The sequence below is a fragment of the Meriones unguiculatus genome, chromosome 11 (assembly GCF_030254825.1).
Source record: "Meriones unguiculatus strain TT.TT164.6M chromosome 11, Bangor_MerUng_6.1, whole genome shotgun sequence".
Taxonomy (NCBI): Eukaryota; Metazoa; Chordata; class Mammalia; order Rodentia; family Muridae; genus Meriones; species Meriones unguiculatus.
In genome coordinates, this window is record NC_083359.1 from 91,570,641 (window position 1) to 91,590,825 (window position 20,185).

General features: G+C 55.7%; 8 non-coding genes across 8 annotated transcripts; 5 read left to right on the top strand and 3 right to left on the bottom strand.

Moving 5' to 3' along the window:
• The first annotated feature begins 2,541 nt into the window (after positions 1-2,541).
• On the top strand, positions 2,542-2,613 carry Trnad-guc (transfer RNA aspartic acid (anticodon GUC)). Its single transcript has one exon. It is a non-coding gene; the product is annotated as a tRNA-Asp (tRNA).
• A 247-nt stretch (positions 2,614-2,860) lies between these two features.
• Positions 2,861-2,932, top strand: Trnag-ucc (transfer RNA glycine (anticodon UCC)). The gene has a single exon. It is a non-coding gene; the product is annotated as a tRNA-Gly (tRNA).
• Positions 2,933-7,581: 4,649 nt separating this feature from the next.
• Trnag-gcc (transfer RNA glycine (anticodon GCC)) lies at positions 7,582-7,652 on the bottom strand. The gene has a single exon. It is a non-coding gene; the product is annotated as a tRNA-Gly (tRNA).
• A 991-nt stretch (positions 7,653-8,643) lies between these two features.
• On the bottom strand, positions 8,644-8,726 carry Trnal-cag (transfer RNA leucine (anticodon CAG)). Its single transcript has one exon. It is a non-coding gene; the product is annotated as a tRNA-Leu (tRNA).
• Positions 8,727-10,380: 1,654 nt separating this feature from the next.
• Trnad-guc (transfer RNA aspartic acid (anticodon GUC)) lies at positions 10,381-10,452 on the top strand. The gene has a single exon. It is a non-coding gene; the product is annotated as a tRNA-Asp (tRNA).
• Positions 10,453-10,911: 459 nt separating this feature from the next.
• Positions 10,912-10,983, top strand: Trnae-cuc (transfer RNA glutamic acid (anticodon CUC)). The gene has a single exon. It is a non-coding gene; the product is annotated as a tRNA-Glu (tRNA).
• A 4,691-nt stretch (positions 10,984-15,674) lies between these two features.
• Positions 15,675-15,745, bottom strand: Trnag-gcc (transfer RNA glycine (anticodon GCC)). Its single transcript has one exon. It is a non-coding gene; the product is annotated as a tRNA-Gly (tRNA).
• A 2,493-nt stretch (positions 15,746-18,238) lies between these two features.
• Trnag-ucc (transfer RNA glycine (anticodon UCC)) lies at positions 18,239-18,310 on the top strand. Its single transcript has one exon. It is a non-coding gene; the product is annotated as a tRNA-Gly (tRNA).
• Positions 18,311-20,185: the final 1,875 nt, after the last annotated feature.

Below are 20,185 nucleotides of genomic sequence, written 5' to 3' on the forward strand. Positions count from 1 at the left end.
CAATTTCCCTTTCAGCCCCCAGAACTGCTCAGGCGAATAAGCCAGGAGGTAGGTTCTTGGGATCCTTGGCCGCAGGGGTGGGGAGGAGAGGGGATGCTGGTGTGTGAGTCGGGAAGTTGGAGCGGAACCTCTTGCCCAGCGGTGGCGTTCTCTGCCCGGTCCCCTCGGTCCGACCTGGCCGGGCACTCCGGGGCAGAGTCAGATCCTCAGTGCTGAGCGGTGGGCTGACTCCACCTCACGCAGAGGCACTGTGGGAGGAGCTGGCAGATCCCAGGGAGCACAGACTCTGTCATCCCTCACTACAGTGGGGATGGAGTCCTGGAAGGAGAGGCTGAGAGGGGACATTCCTGAAGGCTCACCCTAAGTTGCAGCCCCACTGCTACTGCGACTGGAAGCAGTCCCAGGGAGCAGCCCAGGCTTGGCACCTCCACGTTGGCAGGGACAGCAGCCCCGAAGAGAGCCCAGCAGAGGCTGCAGCCAGTGAGGGTGAGGGTCTTGGAGAGGCCGGTACCTTGGAATAACCAGCAAGGGGAGCAGCAGCGTTAGAGGGGAGTCCATCTAGTCAGAGCAGACAAACTGCCTGTCCTGTGATTGTTAGGATGATAGTGAGAAAGTGGAGATTTGAGTTTCTTTAGAAAACACTGAAATATCATGAGTATGATTTTTGTGTTAATCCCAGGCATTGAAGTATGGAGCTGCTTCCCAGCAGCTGCCAAGGACTCGCCACGTGCTCCAGCAGTGGCGGGATTTTTCCAGCTGCACACGGTTTCTGCAATGGTGCAGGGAGGCTGGGAAGTTCGGATACATTCCAGGGGGTATATGAAGGGCTGGGCTGTTGGGTGGTTGGTGCTTGCTGTGTGCTGCAGTTAGTTGCAGTTAAATAGTTAAGCAGTCGTGACTTGACAAAGTAGAAGTAGGAGAGGCTTGAGAAGAAGAGGAAGGAGGAGAAAAAGAAATAGGAAATGGAGAAGAAATAGAGGAGGAAGAAGAACGAGAAAATGAAGAGGAAAAGAAGAAGTAATAGAGAAGGAAGAAGGAGAAGGAGGTGAAAGAGAAGGTGAAAAAGAAGAAGCAGGAAATAAATAAAAGGAAGAAGGAGGACAACATTAATATAATTAAAAAGAGGAGGAGAAGCAGAAGGAGATGTAAAAGAGAAAGATGGAGAAAAATAATAAGAATTAGAAGAAATACATGAAGAAGAAGAGGGAGAGGTGCTGAGAGGAAAAGGTGAAGGAGGAGGAAAGGGATGAAGAAGAACAGGAGGACAACACACAGTAAAAGGAGGAGGAAGATGAGGAGGAGGAAGAGGAGGAGCAAGAGAAGAGAAGAAGGAGAAGGAGAAGAAGAAGAGGAAGAAGAAGGAGAAGGAGAAGGAGAAGGAGAAGAGGAAGAAGGAGAAGGAGAAGAAAAAGAAGAAGGTGTTAAATACCCTGATGGTGAAGATGAAACTTGCCCCTAGGAGCTGAAGGCACCTCATCAGCATGCAGAAGTCCAACCATTAGGCCACCCCCTTTCATCTCTATCTTCTTTTCTCTCCTATCTAGTGTGAGCAGGTTGAAGGAGAAGAAGAAAAGGGTGGAGAAGAGTGGAAGAAAGAAGAACCCACAAACGAAGCAGGAGTCCAGTCATACAGAGTCAGGGAAGTGGCACCCACAAGACAGCCAGTGAACAGGAGATGTGAGGCCCTGGGCTTTGGATTGTTAGACTTTGGTTTTGCTCTGCTATGTCTGCGATTGTGTCCTGATTCTTCTTCCCTCATGGTGTGTTTTACTTGGGAGCATGAGTCGGGGGAGGGGGCATTGGCAGTGTGTGGAAGCCTTTCAGGATTTGATTTTGCAGGAGCCCACAGTTGACAGTTATGATTCTAAGGAATTGTAGGGAACTTGGGCTTTGAACTTTGAAAGAGAATCTACCTGGCTCAGGAACATGGGGTTCCAACAATGGGGGACTCAGGACCAAATGAAGAGGCCAAGGTCCGTGGACTGGGACAAGCCAGGCATGGAAAGGAATTCGGACTGAACTGTGCAGTGGAGGAAATCAACACTGGGAAATGGTTCAGGCACAGACACGTCCACCCAAGCCAGAAAAGAATCCCTTGGACGGTCCTCTAGGGTGGGGATCCTGAGGCATGGGTGTGTCAGGGTCCCTGAGAGGAGGCTCCTGGTAGGAGTTCGGTGCTGGCCCTGGTGTGCTAGGGGGAGGCCGAGAATGGCCAGCGCTGTAGCTGGAGTCCGGCACTGGGGGCCTCTGAAGCAATAGGGACTGGACTCTGCCTGGGCCGAGAGACAGACCCGGGCCTCCGGCGTGGCCGGCGAGAATTCTGCCAGTGAACCCCCCGCGCTGTGCCCACACTTGTCACCTGACACGCCCAAGGCTGTGCACCTCGACCATCTCAGCTCCAAGTCCCGGCAGGGATCAAGCTGCGACCCCGGGCCCAAGCTCCCAGGAGGTCCTGGTTGTCAGGGACGGAGCCAAGGGCCCCGGCCTCCGCCAAGCGAAGAGCTTTGGTGGGTCCCGGTGTGGGGGAGGGCGGGGTCGTGGTCCTCGTTAGTATAGTGGTGAGTTTCCCCGCCTGTCACGCGGGAGACCGGGGTTCGATTCCCCGACGGGGAGACCTGGCGATCTTTTTAGCCAGTCGGGCGGCCTCAGCGGCTGCCAGGCCCCCGGGCCCTCGAGCTCTGTGTCTGGCACCCGGAACGCGCCGTCCACGACGCCCACCAGGCTCCGCCGAGGCGGCGAGTGTGGCGAGGAAGAGCGCAGACGGCGGCTGGCGAGGGGGTCGGGGCCGTCGTGGGGCCGCGCAGGAAAGGGGTCGGCGACCTGGAAGCCACTAGTGGCGGAAATTAGTACTCGACGGGCAGCGTTGGTGGTATAGTGGTGAGCATAGCTGCCTTCCAAGCAGTTGACCCGGGTTCGATTCCCGGACAACGCAGCGCATCCATGTTTTGTCACCAGACATTTTGAGGTTGTGAGGGAGCAGGAGGAGAAGAGGCAGAGAATAGTGTTTGCACAATAGGAGGAGGCGATACTCCAGGAGGACATCAACGTCCACACAGCGCTCAGCTCTCTGCCGGTTTAGCAACCAAGAATTGAACACACAGAGATGCCCCTCACAGGGCGAACCAAAGATCTCCTCAACATCTACCTCTCCAGGGCTGGGTTGAAAGGCCGCACCACCTCTGCACGGCTCATTTCTTAGCCTTAAACACCAGTAGGTAATAAGAAGTAGATAATTTAAGCACCGCCCAAATCTCAAGAGGTCCCCGGATACTACAGTATCCACAAGGCCCCTCTGCTCCAAGCTTGTCTACGCAGTGAGGACGAGTGTGGACAGAGCAGTCTCTGCAACCCGCTTGCCTTCCTGTAGGTCACTGCAGAGAGCTCCGGGGACGCAGCTCTCCTCAGTCCTCAGTCAGATTGGGGTGTGACTGCAGCACTACGGCTGCCATTGCATCACCTACGCCCATGAGTGACCCCTCACCTGCACGGTGTGCGGAACAGAGGAGAAGGGAGAGTGGGCAGGGGGCAGGGGGCAGCGCATGGGAGGACAGGTGATGCCAACCCAGGTGATCCCTGAAGCTGGCATGTGGGCGCTGGTTTCTCTCCAGGAGCAGAGATGCCTTTTATACACCTTATCACTCCCTGGTGGTCTAGTGGCTAGGATTCGGCGCTCTCACCGCCGCGGCCCGGTTCGATTCCCGGTCAGGGAAGCTTCTTTTCTTCTCTTCCTCTTGCGCTGCCTCCCCTCTCTCTCCACACCTCATGCATCACAGCCCTTCTTTTCACCAACACCTGCGGCCTCACAAACACCCTCTCTGCACTCACCATCCTTTTCCCACTGGAAGCGTGGGACCCTCTCTGCGTGCAGACGACAACTTTGCACCTAGCCGCCTCAGCCTTCCTTGCTCCATCTCCTCACGCCCAGCCCACACACCCGACACCATCACACGCCGCCAGCCTCTCGATCCATCCTCAGACAAAAGCCAACACTCATCCCCTCCCTGAGCCCCAGCACATGATCGCCTGCTCTTCCCTCCGCAACTCACCCTCTAGCTGACCCCACCCACTTGCTCTCCTGCCTCACCTGTCTCACCTGCACTTTTAACATCCCAGGCCTCACATGCTGCTCGGCCCCCTCGGTCAGGGCACTCCGGGGCAGAGTCAGATCCTCAGTGCTGAGCGGTGGGATGACTCCACCTCACGCAGAGGCACTGTGGGAGGAGCTGGCAGACCCCGGGGAGCACAGACTCTGCCATCCCTCACTACAGTGGGAAGGGAGTCCTGGAAGGAGAGGCTGAGAGGGGACATTCCTGAAGGCTCACCCTAAGTTGCAGCCCCACTGCAAAGGAAGGGTTCCGGGGAGCAGCCCAGGCTTGGCACCTCCACGTTGGCAGGGTCAGCAGCCCCGAAGAGAGCCCAGCAGAGGCTGCAGCCAGGGAGGGGAAGGGTCTTGGAGAGGCCGGTACCTGGGGATAACCAGCAAGGGGAGCAGCGTTAGAGGGGAGTCCATCTAGTCAGAGCAGACAAACTGCCTGTCCTGTGATTGTTAGTATGCTAGTCAGAATGTGGGGGTTTTGGTTTCTTTAGGAAACACTGAAATAGTATAAGAGTATGATTTTTGTGTTAATCCCATGCGTGGAGGTATGGGGCTGCTTCCAGCAACTGCCTGAGACTCGCCATGTGCTCCAGCAGTGGCGGGATTTTGCCAGCTGTATACTGTTTCTGCAATGGTGCTGTGGCGACAGGAAGTCCGGGGACATTTCAGGGGGTATAGAAGGGGTGGGCTGTTGGGGGGTTGTTGCTTGATTTCATTGCATTTGGTTGTGGTTTGTTAAGTAGTTATAAATTGACAAAGGAGAAGTAGGAGAGGGACAAGAAGAGGGAGTAGAAGAAAAAGAAATAGGAAATGGAAATGAAATAGAAGTGGATATTAGACATGTAATATAGGATAAACCTACTAAAACTGTACTCCTAAAGAAGCTAATCGAGAAGGAGGACTCTGGCTAAGATCCTCAATCCTCACTCAGAAAGGCAAAGAGGATGGACATCAGAAGAGGGAGAAAACAGGGAATGGGACAGGAGCCTACCTCAGAGGGCCTCTGAAAGACTCTACCCTGCAGGGTTTCAAAGCAGATGCTGAGACTCATAGCTAAACTTTAGGCAGAGCACAGGGAATCTTATGAAAGAAGTGTTAAGAACTAGAGAGGACAGGAGCTCCACAAGGAGAGCAATAGACAAGCATTCTGGGCACAGGAGTCTTTGCTGAGACTGATACTCCAAATAAGGACCATTCACGGAGATAACCTAGAACCCCTGCACAGATGTAGTCCATGGCAGTTCAGTGTTCAAGTGGGTTCCATAATAATGGGAACAGGGACTGTCTCTGACATGAACTGATTGGCCTGCTTTTTGATCACCATCCCCTGTGGAGGAAGCAGCCTTACCAGGCCATAGAGGAAGACAATGCAGCCACTCTTGATGAGACCTGATCGATTGGATCAGAAGGAAGGTGAGAACGACTTGCTCTTTCAGTGGACTGGGGGAGGTTCATGGGTGGAGAAGAGGGAGAGAGGGTGAGATTGGGAAGAGAAGAGGGAGGGAGCTACAGGTGGGAAACAAAGTGAATAAACTGTTCATTTAATAAAAATATAAATAAAGAATAAGAATTGGAAGACATACATGAAAAATAAGAAGAAGAGAGAAAGTTGTGCTGAATGGATAAATTGAAGGAAGAGGAGGACAAGGGGGATGAGGAAAGGGAGGAAGATGAACAGGAGGAGAGCACAGAGTAGTAGGAGAAGAAAGAGGAGCAAGAGGAGGAAGAGGAAGAGGAGGAGGAGGAAGAGGAGAAGCAGTCTCCTGATGGTGAAGATGAAACTTGCCCCTAGGAGCTGAACGCACCTTATCAGCATGCAGAAGTCTAACCATAAGGCCACCCCCTTTTATCTCTATCTTCTTTTCTCTCCTATCTAGTGTTAGCAGGTTGAAGGAGAAGAAGAAAAGGATGGAGAAGAGTGGTAGAAAGAAGAACCCACAAACGTAGCAGGAGTTCAGTCCTACAAAGTCAGGGAAGTGGCACCCACAAGACAGCCAGTGAACAGGAGATGTCAGATCCTGGTCTTTGGAGTGTTAGACTTTGGTTTTGCTCTGCTATGTCTGCGATTGTGTCCTGATTCTATTTCCCTCTTGATGTGTTTTACTTGGGAGTAAGAGTCCGGGCATGAGGGTGTTGGTGGAAGCTTTATTAATTTGGTTTTGCAGGAGCTCAGAGTTGACACAGTTATGACACTAAGGAATTGTAGGGGACTTGGGCTTTGAACTTTGAAAGAGAATCTGTGGGGTGCTGTTGCCTTGACCCATGATTGATGTGGGAGTGGGGAAGTGGGTGTGGGTGTGGGAGTGGGTTTTGGTGCAGGTGATCGGTACCCATCCTTGGGCAGATGGTCCAGAGTTGGGTACAAGCAGGCTGAGCCAGGTAGCAAGCAGTTCTCATCCATAGCCTCTGCATCAGTTTCTGCCTTCTGGTCCAAACCTACCCCTATCCCCAACCACTAAAACCCCCTCTGGCTCCATTTCCACATTCCCCTCTTTGCCCCACTTCCCCCTGTATGATACTTATGAGCTATAATAGAAATGAATCATTCTCACTCCAAGTTGCTTTCGTTTTTCTGTGTTGGATCCCAATAGCAAGATCAACTAAGATCTGGACTTTAGACCTGGAACTGGTGCTGCTCCGTTAACAGGACCACCAGCAGCAGGACCAGCAGCAGGACCAGCAAAAACAGAACCAGGCCCCGGTGGTGAGAATGCCCAGCACAGCAGCCTGCAGGAGGCCAGGTCTCAGAGCGCCAGTGGTCAGTTCGTGACCCGCAAGGGATGGCAGGAGGACCTTCGATTGAATTGTGGGTGCTTGTGCCTCCCTGGGCAGCGGGTCGGCTTCCCTATAATGTGTATGGGCGTGTCTCTCTGTCTGGGTCTGGGTCTGGGTCTGTCTCTCCCCGCAGCCCCCCCCCCCATACAGAGGACATGGAGGAGTGGCCAGAAGGGCCAAAGTCACAGCGGATGCCCCATGGGGCGAGGGCTCTGGCAGGTGCTAGCAGGATGCAGAGACCTGAAAGTTCCGGGTTTCCCATCTCCAGGTCCCAGAAAAGAAACCCGGAGGATTGGGCACCCTGCTGGTGGATCCACCCTCCAGGCCCCCTAGCTCCAGTCCGGGCAAGTTGGCCTGGAGCGAAGATGGCTAGGGGCAAGAAGGCACACTCACTGGCTTCTGAGTAAAGGAGGCACAACTAGGGACTGGAGCCATGGAGAAGAGTCCTTGGAAGAGGGGACACTGTGTGGGGATGGCCTTCTAGGGTGGGAGTCCTGAGGTGTGCGGGGTAGGGGACTGGGGGGAGCTAGGTGCTGGCGCTAGTGTGCTTTGAAGCAGACTGTCAAGGGAATTGGGCCTGTTTGGCTGAGGTGAGGACAGGCGTTGGAGCCTTGGCGATCTGGGGCGCAGCTGGAAGTGTCCAGTGTTCTGTAGCTTGGAGCCGGGCACTGTGCGCCTCACAGACCTCCGAACTAAAAGGGAATGGGTTCTGCATGGGCCAGGAATAGAACCCGGGCCTCCCGCGTGGCAGGCGAGAATTCTACCACTGAACCACCCATGCTGGGCAAGCAGTCAACTTATGACGCACCCACAGGCTGTGCGTCTGGAAGGTCTCAGCACCGCGAGCTGCTCTTTCCCCGACAGAGCCTGAGTCGTGGACGGATGGAGCCTGCAGGCCAGGGCGAGGGCCGGGGAGAGTCCCGGCTCCGGACAGACGCCTGGGCCCCTCCCCGGGCCGCCCACGCCCCAGATGCCACCGCCACCTCCGACCCCGCTGCCACCTCCGACCCCGTCTCCACCTCCAAATCCGCCGCCACCGCCCTGGAGCCGGCGTCCGCCCCTCTAGGCTCGCGTGTGGGAAGCGGGGCGGGAGGAGAGCGGGGTCCAGGGCACCGGGGCCGGGAGGAGGCCGTCGGGGGCGCAGCGACGCTCACGCGCAGCCCAGACTGCGATGCCGCGGGCCCCGCCTCGCGCCGCTCCGGGTCCAGGTGGCGACCGGCGGGAGGACGGCGCTGGAGCACCAAGTCAGGGCTGCGGGGAGGAGGGAGGAGGCGGTAGGGAGTGTGTGTGTGTGTGTGTGTGTGTGTGTGTGTGTGTGTGTGTGTGTATGTGTGTGTGAGTGTGTGTATGTGTGTGTGTGTGAATGTGTGTGTGTGTGTGTGTGTGTGAGTGTGAGTGTGTGTGATGTGTGTGTGTGTGTGAGAGAGAGAGAGTGTGTGTGTGTGTGTCTAAGGCTTGTGCAGAGATGAAGCCTGCACGTCCAGAGCCCAGCAAGATGCGCTCCCGCAGGAGGCACAAGGAATGGATCTGGCGAGAGGCCGTGGGCCGAGGGCTGGGCCGCCGAGTGCGGCTTGGGGTGGTGGTGGGCGAGGACAAGGTTCTCTGTTGGCAGAACGCGCTGGCACCAGGCTGCCGGGCTGGAGTATGTGCGTGCTGGGGACCGGCCTTCTCCTCGCTCCACTTCCCCCAGGCCCAGTACAGCCCCCCACCGCACCACGCCATCCCTCACCCCACAGCTCCGAAGGTCTCTCAGGAGGTCAAAAAGATGAGACTGTCAGGAGTGGGATTCGAACCCACGCCTCCAGGGGAGACTGCGACCTGAACGCAGCGCCTTAGACCGCTCGGCCATCCTGACAACGGGGACGCACATGCGGCCGATCGACAGGCTGACAGCCGAGGCCCACAAGCCCGCGCTCACAGAGCTCTGGAGTCGACGGGGCGCTCCAGCGGGTTGGGGGCTGAGGCTGTGGCCCCGCCCGCCGACCGCCACCCGCTGCGCCCGTCCCGCTGTCACCTCGTCGACGTCCTGCACACGGAGTCCCTCCAGGTCCCGGCGGATCCGCGCTGTGACCCCGCAGGGCGCCGCGGAGTGTGCGAGCAGCCAGGACGACGGCCGTCGGCGGGTGCCTCGGACTGGCCCCTTCGGGTGCCCCGCGTCCGGGGGAAAATCAGAGAATTCGGAGAGCAGGAAGGCACAGATAGGCGAAATGACAGAGACCACGCCGCGGAATGGTGATTTGGATCTTCTGTGCTTTCCTGAAGTCAAGCCAACACTTCTGTAGTGATTGCATAAAGAAGCACCTGAAGTTGACCTATTTCCCGGAGCATTCAGACTTTTTACCAACAGTACAAAGTTTACATTAACTGAAACAGTAACCTGGTAGAGGCTTTGTCTACAAAAGATCTTGGCCTAACAGCCTCTTAAGCAGAGCAAACACAGAACTAGTGGCTTGTTTGCCGATTCAGCGAGTAGAGGGCCGGGGGCTTGTTAAACTTGTGGTCTGTTTACGTAGTTTGTTGTTAGTTAATTAGGGGTTGTTAATAATCCTCCGAACTAGGTCGGCTCAAGATTTACAACCCCCCTGGAGTTAAGCACCGAGGAAAATTCCTCCTGTTTGCCTTGCTAAGGATTTACAATCCTTCCTTAGAGATGAGATTCTTGAGCTAGCCTGTGTGTAAAACTTAGAGTATAATACAAAACTTTTTGACCTCCCATGTTTGCCTCTCTTCTTTCTGCCTCATCATAAACACCCGTGTTAGGTAATGGTTTTGTAGTAGCTTTACTGCAGTGGGGATATCCAGAGCATTTATCCTAAGAGATCCTGATTAAACATTTTCTTTAGAAAGCCCTAAAACTCTTGTCCTTTTACTACCTACAATGTTTGGTTTTTCCACGAGCAATTCCTGATGCTGAATCTGATTTATTACCTCTCCTAAAATTTTATTTTCCTTCTACTCTTATTTGTTAAAGCTTTTAGTGATCTATTAGGAATGTTTCCTCGAATAAAGTTAATTGTACTGTTCTTCAAGAAATATAGAGAAACAGCAAAAAAGCTCATGTATTTAATCCTGCAACCAAGTAAGCATGGGACTTAGAATACGTCTTTTGGCTTAGATGGAGATGTTAGGGTTCTTGCTAGGGACTTCCAGGAAGCCGATTCCCGTAGGAAACGTGTCTTCTCGTCTGCTTGCATAATTTTATGCTTGCATAACACATTTTTATGCTAAACAGATGGTTTCTGGAGTTAGTGTAGCAGGCGGGGGACCCGGGGGTTTGTCCGCCGTCAGGGCCCGGCTCTGCAGCCCGGCGGGACAGGGGCTCGGCCACGTGCGGTCCACGGGGCCTCGGCTCCACGCCCGGGGTGGCGGCTGCGCGTTCCGGAGGCTCCCGGGCTGTGCGTGGAGGTCGTGGTCGTCGGGGGACGGAGCCGAGGGAACCGGTGGGGCCGAGGCCAGTCGAAGAGAGATGCTCCGGGACCAGGTGTGTGCGGGGATTATCAGTGTCTCGGTCCTCGTTAGTATAGTGGTGAGTATCCCCGCCTGTCACGCGGGAGACCGGGGTTCGATTCCCCGACGGGGAGGTCTGCCCATGTTTTTTTTAGCCAGCGGGGCGGCCCGGCGACTCTGCCCCTTGGGCCCAAGCTCCAGGCCGGAAGGCTCAGCGCCAGCGCGGAGTCGTCCACGTTTTGCCAAAGTCCAGGACCCAGGGGCCCCGTCTGGCACTTGTCAGCCTGTGCCCCAGAGCGCGCGCCCCAGCCAAGGAGGCGCCAGACGTTTGGAGGTTGTGCTGAGCGGGAGCAGAGGCAGGAGCGGGCGTCCGGGAGGGGGCGCCACTTCCCCCTGACGCCTCAGTGGGCAGGGGCCGGAGTGAGGGCAGGGATGGGCAGGGATGGGCGGGGATGGGCAGGGCGGGGGCTGTAAGCCCGGGCGATCCCTGAAGCTGGCATGAGGGCGCCGGGTCGGAGAGTGGCTGTGGGTGTGTCTGAGAGTGGTTCTTGATGTGCCTCCAGGAAGGGAAGTCGGGAAAAGCACGTCAACGCTCCCTGGTGGTCTAGTGGTTAGGATTCGGCGCTCTCACCGCCGCGGCCCGGGTTCGATTCCCGGTCAGGGAAGCCTCTTTTACTCTCTCAATTTTGCCCTTTGCTCTCTCCTGACATCATTGCCCTTTCTTTTATGCAACACTGGTGGCTTCACCCACACCCTCTCTGCACTCACCATCATTTCCCCACTGGAAGCATCCACCAACGCTCTCCAGCTCCAAACAACTTTGCAGCTTGCCGCTTCAGCCTTGCTGCATCTCCTCACGCCCAGCCCACACACCGGACACATTACATGCAGCCACTCCCTCGTCCTCAGACACAAGCCCCAAATCACCAGCCCTCATCCCTTCCCTGAGACCCTGACTCCAGCTCCTGATCGCCTGCTCTTCCCTCTGCAACAACCCTCTAGCTGACTCCACCCACTTGCCTCTCCTGCCTCACCTGTCTCACCTGCATCTCTAACGACCCAGGCTTCACATGCTCCCTGTCAGCTTCCCTGGACTCCTCACGAGGAACGTCAGCTTCAAACAACTGTAGAGATTTCGTTCATTTCACACACACACAGACTCAGAGACAGACTGAGTCAGACACAAACAGACAGATGGACAGGAGGAAGGCATGGAGGTAGAAGAGATACGTGCAAACACATAATGGAATACCGCTCTGAAGAACCCCAGGGAATATCGGTGATCGCATTATGGTGATGGTGATGGTGCTGGTGCTGGTGCTGGTGGTGATTGGTGGGGTGGATGCCAGACAGTGAGGATGTTGGGGGGTGAATCTGTAACCCCTGGGGAGTTGTTCCTGTGGATCCTTATGTCCCCAGCAGAGCCGAATGCCCACGGTGTGGTGACTGCAGCCAGTGTCACAGGCACAGATGCGCCCTGATTTCCCTTCCAGCCCCCAGAGCAGCTCTGGTGAAATGAGGACAAGTCAGGATGTCGTTTCTTGGGATCCTTGGCCACAGGGGTGGGGAGTGGGGACGCTGGTGTGAGTGTGAGTCGGGAAGTTGGAGCGGAACCTCTTGCCCAGCGGTGGCGTTCCCTGCCCGGTCCCCTCGGTCCGACCTGTCCGGGCACTCCGGGGCAGAGTCAGATCCTCAGTGCTGAGCGGTGGGCTGACTCCACCTCACGCAGAGGCACAGTGGGAGGAGCTGGCAGACCCCGGGGAGCACAGACTCTGCCATTACCTCCCTCTCCTCCACCCCACTCCTGCCCTGAAGCCCTCCCAGTCCCTAGCAGAGCACGGGAAGGCACGAGGGTGAACCAGCGTCCTAGAAAGGTCTGTCCCGCTGAGCGCGCCCAAGGAACCTCTGTTTGGGGAGAGCATCATCAGTGGGAAACAGACAACGGGCAAGCCTCGGCTAGCAGGTGTCCAGCAGAGAGCGCTGTGTGCCAACCGGAAAGATCCACATTCCTGAGGTTCTGTGCCAGTTTAGGTGATTTTCACTTGACACCTCTGCGTGAACAGGGACTCTGAACTGAGGAAATGACTCCATAGCAGGGGCCTGCAGGCGAGCCTGTGCGGGATGGCCCGGATGCGGGTAGGTAGGGGAGCTGTTCAGGTCGGGGGAGTTGTGGCCAGAGCGTGCCACCCCTGTGCAGGTGTCTTGTGTGCTGGAATTCCAGGAGACGTGCTGTATCTAGGGCAAACGTTAGAACGACATAGGCGTTTCTCACTGTCCTGTGTAGGAGCTCCCAGAATGCCCCAGCCTCCTGTGCTCTCCTGGGAAAGTTTGCAAGAGAACGTTGAATGTTGAGAGGAATTCAGAGGACAGGAGGGAGGCCTGGATCATGAGGTTCTTTTCAGATCGTTTCATGATCCCCAATAGACTGCGATGGGTCCCTTTTTGTTTTGAATCAAGTCTGTGGTCCCAATCAGCGGGGTGTGAAGAATCATCTGTGACTAATTGCTGGGAGCCAAAGCTGTCTACTGAAGCCAAAACCTAATAGAGAGCAAAGATCATTTGGTGGAGACCTAAGGCCAATTAGTGAAAGAGTTATCTAGGACCCTAAGTCATGGGTGATAGATTTGTGAGGACATCCGTCTGTTAGTCTTAGAGCATCCCTGAGACCTCTTTTTTTTTTTTTTTCCGTGAGGCATCTTAAGAAAACATCCTTGTGCTATCTTGCAGGTGCAATATTCAAGCCATGAACACACTCTTGCTATCTCCTGCAGCAGTAAATTAGCCTTCCCCCTTTCCTGCCTTCTCTCTGTATAAGTTGGGTAAGAATTTCTAATAAATGAGGCTTTGATTGGGCAAACAGACTTGGCCGCCTTCTTCGAGTCTCTGTTCCATACCATTCTTTACACACACACACACACACACACACACACCCTTAGAACCCTGTTGAACTCCTGCAGGACAGGATAACTAATGAGCATGAGACCAGCAAGGTGAAACCTCGGCTGTGCGGGGACAGTGCTTGACAGTGTTCAGCTGGAGCAGGGACGCCAGCCGTGATGGAGAAGACAGCAGCACCACTGGGCTGCAATCCTCTGGGAAGATCTCCTGAAGGTCAGCACACACACCCTGTGTTGCACAGGTGGCCGGGCTGCATCTGATGCTAGCCAGGCATTTGGAGAAAGTGTAGGAGCCAGCCAGGCTGTGATGGACTGTAAGGGTGATGGGATGGAACCCAGACAGCAGCTGAGGCCTGGGGATAGAGGGCGTGGCTGGAGTCCTGGGAGGAGAGGCTGAGACAGGACATTCCTGAAGGTTCAGCCTCAGATGCAGAGGAAGCCTCATTGTGACTGGAAGGGGTCCCAGGGAGCAGCCCAGGCTTGGCACCTCCACGTTGGCAGGGACAGCAGCCCCAAAGAGAGCCCAGCAGAGGCTGCAGCCAGTGAAGGTGAGGGTCTTGGAGAGGCCGGTACCTTGGGATAACCAGTAAGGGGAGCAGCCACCTTGGAGGAGAGTCCGTCTAGTCTAGGAGACAAACGGCCTGTCCTGTGAATGGTAGGACGGGAGTGAGAAGGTGGGGATTTGGCTTTCTTTAGGAAACCCTGAAATATTATGAGCATGATTTTTGTGTTAATCCCAGGCGTGGAGCTATGGGGCTGCTTCCCAGCAGCTGCCTAGGACTGGCCATACGCTCCAGAGTGACAGGATTTTTCCAGCTGCACACCGTTTCTGCAATAGTGCGGGGAGGCTGGGAAGTCTGATACATTCCAGGGGGTATATGAAGGGCTGGGCTGTTGGGGGTTTGGTGCTTGCTGTTTGTTGAAGGTGGTTGTAGTTAAGTAGTCGTGAATTGACAAAGTAGAAGTAGGAGAGGGAGAAGAAGAGGAAGGAAGAAGAAAAAGAAATAGGAAATGGAGAAGAAATAGAGGAGGACGAAGAACCAGAAAATGAAGAGGAAAAGAAGAATAGAGAGGAAGAAGGGGAAGGAGGTGAAAGAGATGATGAAAAAGAAGAAGCGGAAATGAAAAAAGAAGAAGGAGGAAAACATTAATATAATTAAAAAGAGGAGGAGAAGCAGGAGGAGATGTAAAAGAGAAAGATGGAGAAAAAGAATAAGAATTAGAAGAAATACATGAAGAAGAAGAGGGAGAGGTGCTGAGAGGAAAAGGTCAAGGACTAGGAAAGGGATGAAGAAGAACAGGAGGACAACACAGAGGAGAAGGAGGAGGAATATGAGGAGGAGGAAGAGGATGGGGAGGAGAAGAGATGAAGAAGAAGAAGAAGGAGAAGAAAAAGAAGGAGGAGGAGGAGGAGGAGGAGGAGGAGGAGGAGGAGAAGAAGAAGAAGAAGAAGAAGAAGAAGAAGAAGAAGAAGAAGAAGAAGAAGAAGTTAAATACCCTGATAGTGAAGGTGAAACTTGCCCCTAGGAGTTGAACGCACCTTATCAGCATGAAGAAGTCCAACCATAAGGCTGCCCTCTTTCATCTCTATCTTCTTTTCTCTCCTATCTAGTGTTAGCAGGTCGAAGGAGAAGAAGAAAAGGGCTGTGAAAGGTGGAAGAAAGCAGAACCCGCAAGCGTAGCAGGAGTCCAGTCATACAGAGTCAGGGAAGTGGCACAGGGTGCAGCTTCTGGGAGGCTGGAGGAGGTTTTCGGGACAGAGTCTATGGGCAGAGGGAGCTGGAGGGCTGGCAGGCCCAGGTGGTGAGGATGCCCAGCACAGCAGCCAAAAGGAGGCCAGGTCTCAGAATGCCAGTATCAGTTCATGACCCTTGTGCCTCCCTGGGCAGCACAGTGGCTTCCCTTTTCCCTGTCTATGGGCACTGTCTGGGTCTGTCTCTCCCCCCAGCCCTCCCATTCGTAGGAACAAGAGGATGCAGGACGCAGAGACCCGAGAGTTCCTCCAGGTCCTAGAAAAGAGGCCCGGAGGAATAGGCGCCCTGTTGCGAATCTACTCCACACCGTGTGGTGTGGTGTGGTGTGGTGCTAAGAGGCGAGGAGCAAGAAGGCACCCTCTTGGTCACGCTGACTTGCCTCTGAGCAAAGGAGGCACAACTAGGGATTGGAGAAGAGCCCATTGGAAGAGGGACGCTGTGTGGGGATGGCCTTCTAGCAGGGGAGTCCTGAGGTATGGGTGGGGTAGGGGTCACCTCCTGAATGGAGATAGGGCCTGGCACTAGTGTGTGAGGGGAGGCAAAGAGTGGACTGGGAAGGGAGTGGGGGCTGCAGCTGAGGTGAGGAGAGGCCACGGAAGCTCGGAGGTCTGGAGGTCAGCTGGAAGTGTCCAGGAGCTGTGCTGTGCGCTGTAGCTTGGACGTGGGCACTGTGGAACTCAGGGGTCTCCAAAAGGAACTGGTCTCTGCATGGGCCGGGAATCGAACCCGGGCCTCCCGCGTGGCAGGCGAGAATTCTACCACTGAACCACCCATGCCATGCCAGTATTCAACTTCTGACGCACCCACAGGCTGTGCGCCCCGAAGGTCTCAGCACCGCGAGCTGCTCTCCCCGACAGCCCCTGGGAATGGAGCCTGCAGGCCAGGGCGAGGGCCGCGGAGAGTCCCGGCTCCGGACGGACGCCTGGGCCGCTCGTCACCCCTCCCCGGGCCGCCCACGCCCCGGATGCCACCGCCACCTCCGACTCCGCCGCCACCTCCGACCCCGCCGCCACCGCCCTGGAGCCGGCGTCCGCGCCTCTAGGCTCGCGTGTGGGAAGCGGGGCGGGAGGAGAGCGGGGTCCAGGGCACCGGGGCCGGGAGGAGGCCGTCGGGGCCGGAGCGACGCTCACGCGCAGCCCAGACTGCGATGTCGCGGGCCCCGCCTGCGCTCCAGCTCCGGGTCCGGGTGGCGACCGGCGGGAGGACGGAGCAGCGAGCACCAAGTCAGGGGTGCGCGGAGGAGGGAGGAGGAGGTGGTAGGGAGTGTGTGTGTGTGTGTGTGTGTGTGTGTGTGTGAGTCTGTGAGTGTGTGTGTGTGTGTGTGTGTGTGTGTGTGTGTGTGTGTGTCTAAGGCTCGTGCAGAGATGAAGCCTGCAGGTCCAGACCCAGCAAGAGGCTCTCCCGCAGGAGGCGCAGGGAATGGATCTGGCGAGAGGCCGTGGGCCGAGGTCTGGGCCGCCGTGAGCGGCTTGGGGTGGTGGTGGTGGGCGAGGACAAGGTTCTCTGTGGCAGAAGGCGCTGGCACCGGGCCGCTCCACTTTCCCCCACGGAGAGCGACACAACCACCACAGCCTCCCACAGCCCCCCACAGACCCCGATACCCCTCACCCCCACCCCGCACCCCACGGGCTCGGCTCCCGAGCAGCAGAAGTTGGCGAATGGTCAGAGGACGCTCTCTCCAGGCACAGGTGTGGCAGGAAAGGTTCGGGGCTGGCGAGTGTGTGGCCGCGCTGGAGAAGTTCTGGAAAGAGGCGCAGATGGGGTCTCTGGGGTCGGGTGGGATGGCAAAAGGGTGAGCAGGTCAGGAGTGCGATTCGAACCCACGCAAAACAAGACACCACAAAACAAGAGTGAACACAAGTTAGATCTGTTCTACAGAGTCCTTTCTAGATCCACAGACCTGGAGGTCGTTGGGGGAAAACGTGAGTTAGGAGGAAAAGAAAACTGATTTTAAAACATTCCTTGGCTCTGAATGTTACTATAGAAATAGAAATCACTGGGCAGTGGTGGTGCAGGCCTTTAATCCCAGCACTTGGGAGGCAGAGGTAGGCAGATCTCTTTGAGTTTGAGACCAGGCTGGAGAACAGAGAGAGTTCCTGGACAGTCAAGGCTACATGGAAAACGCTGTTTCAAGAAATAGAGGGCGGTGGGGAATAGGAGGAAGAGGAGGAAAGAAAGAGTAGAAATCCAGGATTCAACATACAGATGGGGCCTTAATAATGGCCCAATAGAAGGAGCTGTAATAGACAAGGAACGCAGCACAGGACTGACTAAATTAGGAAAGATTTTATTTTACAGAAGATTTGTTATTGTTATTGTTTGATTGGTTGGTTTTGGTTTTTTGTTTGTTTTGAGAAAAGGTTTCACTCTGTAGCTCTGGGTACATTAATGTCCTGGAACTCATTAAGTAGACCAGGCTGGCCTCCAACTCACAGAGATCTGCCTGCCCCTGCCTCCCCATTGCTGGGATAAAGGTGTGGGCCACCATGCATGGCTTTGTTCTTGTTGTTGCAGCATTTTTTAACAGAAATTTTTATTTTTATTTGTGTGTGTGTGTGTATGTGTGCATGTGTGTTGGTAACTGAACTCAAGTCTTCTGAAAGAGGAGCCAGTTCTCTGAACCACTGAGCCATCTCTCTTGCCCCCTGAGACACTTTTAAACAAACATTAAAGGGGCCTTTCATGACGCGCCTGCGTGCCAGCTCCGGGTCAGGGTGGCGACCCGCTGGGGAAGGCCCTGAGAGCACCAAGTCAGGGGTGCGTAGAGGAGGAAGGAGGAGGCGGTAGAAGTGTGTGTGTGTGTGTGTGTGTGTGTGTGTGTCTAAGTCTCATGCAGAGCCTAGTGCAGGAGAGGTTCTCTTTTCGGAGAAGGCGGTGGCGGCTCCCGAGCAGCGGAGTTTGGCGGATGCTGAGAGGATCCTGCTCTCCTCTAGGCACAGGTCTGCGCAGATGCGGTTTCTCGCGGTCGGGTGGGATGGGGAAAAAAAAAGGAAAGCTTGTCAGGAGTGGGATTCGAACACACGACTCTAGGGGAGAGTGAGACCTGAACGCAGCGCCTTAGACCGCTCGGCCTCGTGGCAGGCCTGGTGCGCGGTGGCAACAGAGGAGCCGAGAGCGCCCGGAGGACAGCGAGTTGCGAGAGGCGCGCTTGGGGCAAGGAAGAGCGCAGACGGCGGCTGGCGAGGGGGTTGGGGCCTTCGTGGGGCGGTGCAGGAAAGGGGTGGACGACCTGGGAGGCACTGGTGCCCGTCCTGGGGGTTGAATGGGCAGCGTTGGTGGTATAGTGGTGAGCATAGCTGCCTTCCAAGCAGTTGACCCGGGTTCGATTCCCGGCCAACGCAGCGTATCCACCTTTTGCCAAGGAGCCTGTGAGCCATATTCACCAGACGTTTTGAGGTTGTGCGGAGCAGGAGGAGAAGAGGCAGGAATGGTCCGTCGTCTGGTCCGGCGGGGCGCGCTCTGCTTCCTGGCCAAGTGGCAGCGAGCACAGTCCTACTGCCAGGGCGGGGCAGACCTTGAGCCGACAGACCGGGAGATCCTTGAAGCTGGCGTGTGGGCGCTGTGGCCGGCAGTGTGTCTGGGAGTGGCTGAGTGCGGAGAGGAAGAGCTTTTGCACAACAGGAGGAGGCGATGCTCCAGGAGGACATCAACGTCCACACAGCGCTCAGCTCTCTGCCGGTTTAGCAACCCAGAATTGAACACACAGAGACGCCCCTCACATGGTGAATCAAAGATCTCCTCAACATCTACCTCTCCAGGGCTGGGTTGAAAGGCCGCACCACCTCTGCACGGCTCATTTCTTAGCTTTAAAAACCAGTAGGTAATAAGAAGTAGATAATTTAAGCACCGCCCAAGTCTCAAGGAGTCCCTGAATACTACAGTATCCACAAGGCCCCTCTGCTCCAAGCTTGTCTACGCAGTGAGGACGAGTGTGGACAGAGCAGTCTCTGCAACCCGCTTGCCTTCCTGTAGGTCACTGCAGAGAGCTCCGGGGACGCAGCTCTCCTCAGTCCTCAGTCAGATTGGGGTGTGACTGCAGCACTACGGCTGCCATTGCATCACCTACGCCCATGAGTGACCCCTCACCTGCACGGTGTGCGGAACAGAGGAGAAGGGAGAGGGGGCAGGGGGCAGGGGGCAGTGGCCAGTGGCCAGGGGGCAGGGGGCAGGGAGCAGGGGGCAGCGCATGGCAGGGCAGCTGGTGCAAACCCAGGTGATCCATGAAGCTGGCATGTGGGCGCTGTGTCGGAGAGTGGCTGCTGGTTTCTCTCCAGGAATAGAGATGCGATTTGTATATCTTTTCGCTCCCTGGTGGTCTAGTGGTTAGGATTTGGCGCTCTCACCACCACGGCCTGGGTTCGATTCCAGGTCAGGGAAACCTCTTTTTTTTTCTTCTTCTTGCCCTGCTTCCGCTGTCTCTCCACACCTCATGCAACATTGCCCTTCTCTTTACCAACGACCGTGGCCTCACAGACACCCTCCCTGCACACACAGCATCTTTTTTCCACTGGAACCTCTCTGCACTCATCATCCTTTTCCTCCTGGAAGCGTCCACTGACCCTCTCTGCGTGCAGACAACAACTTTGCACCCTGCTGCCTGAGCCTTGCTGCATCTCCTCACGTGCAGCCCACACACCCGACATCATCACAGGACCACCACCAGCTCCATCCTCAGACATAAGTCCTGCATGACCAACATTCATCCCCTTCCTTTGCCCGACTCCAGTTCCTGATCACCTGCTCTTCCCTCTGCAACAACCCTCTAGCTGACCCCACCCACTTGCTCTCCTGCCTCACCTGTCTCACCTGCACCTCTAACCTCCCAGGCTTCACATGCTCCCTCTCAGCTTCCCTGGACTCCTCACGAGGAATGTCAGCTTCAAACAACTGTAGAGATTTCGTTCATTTCACACACACACAGACTCAGAGACAGACAGAGACAGACACAGAGACAGACAGATGGATGGAGGCATGGATGTAGAAGAGATATGTGCATACCGCTCTGAAGAACTCCAGGGAATACCGGTGATTGGAATATGGTGCTGGTGCAGATGCTGCTGGTGCAGGTGGTGGTGGTGGTTGCTGGGGTGGACGCTGGACTGCGAGGGGGGGGACACTAACCCCGTAGAGTCGTCAGTGTGGATCCCTATGTCCCAGGAGAGCTGAATGCCCACGGTGTGGTGACTGCAGCCAGCATCTCAGGGACAGAAGCCCCA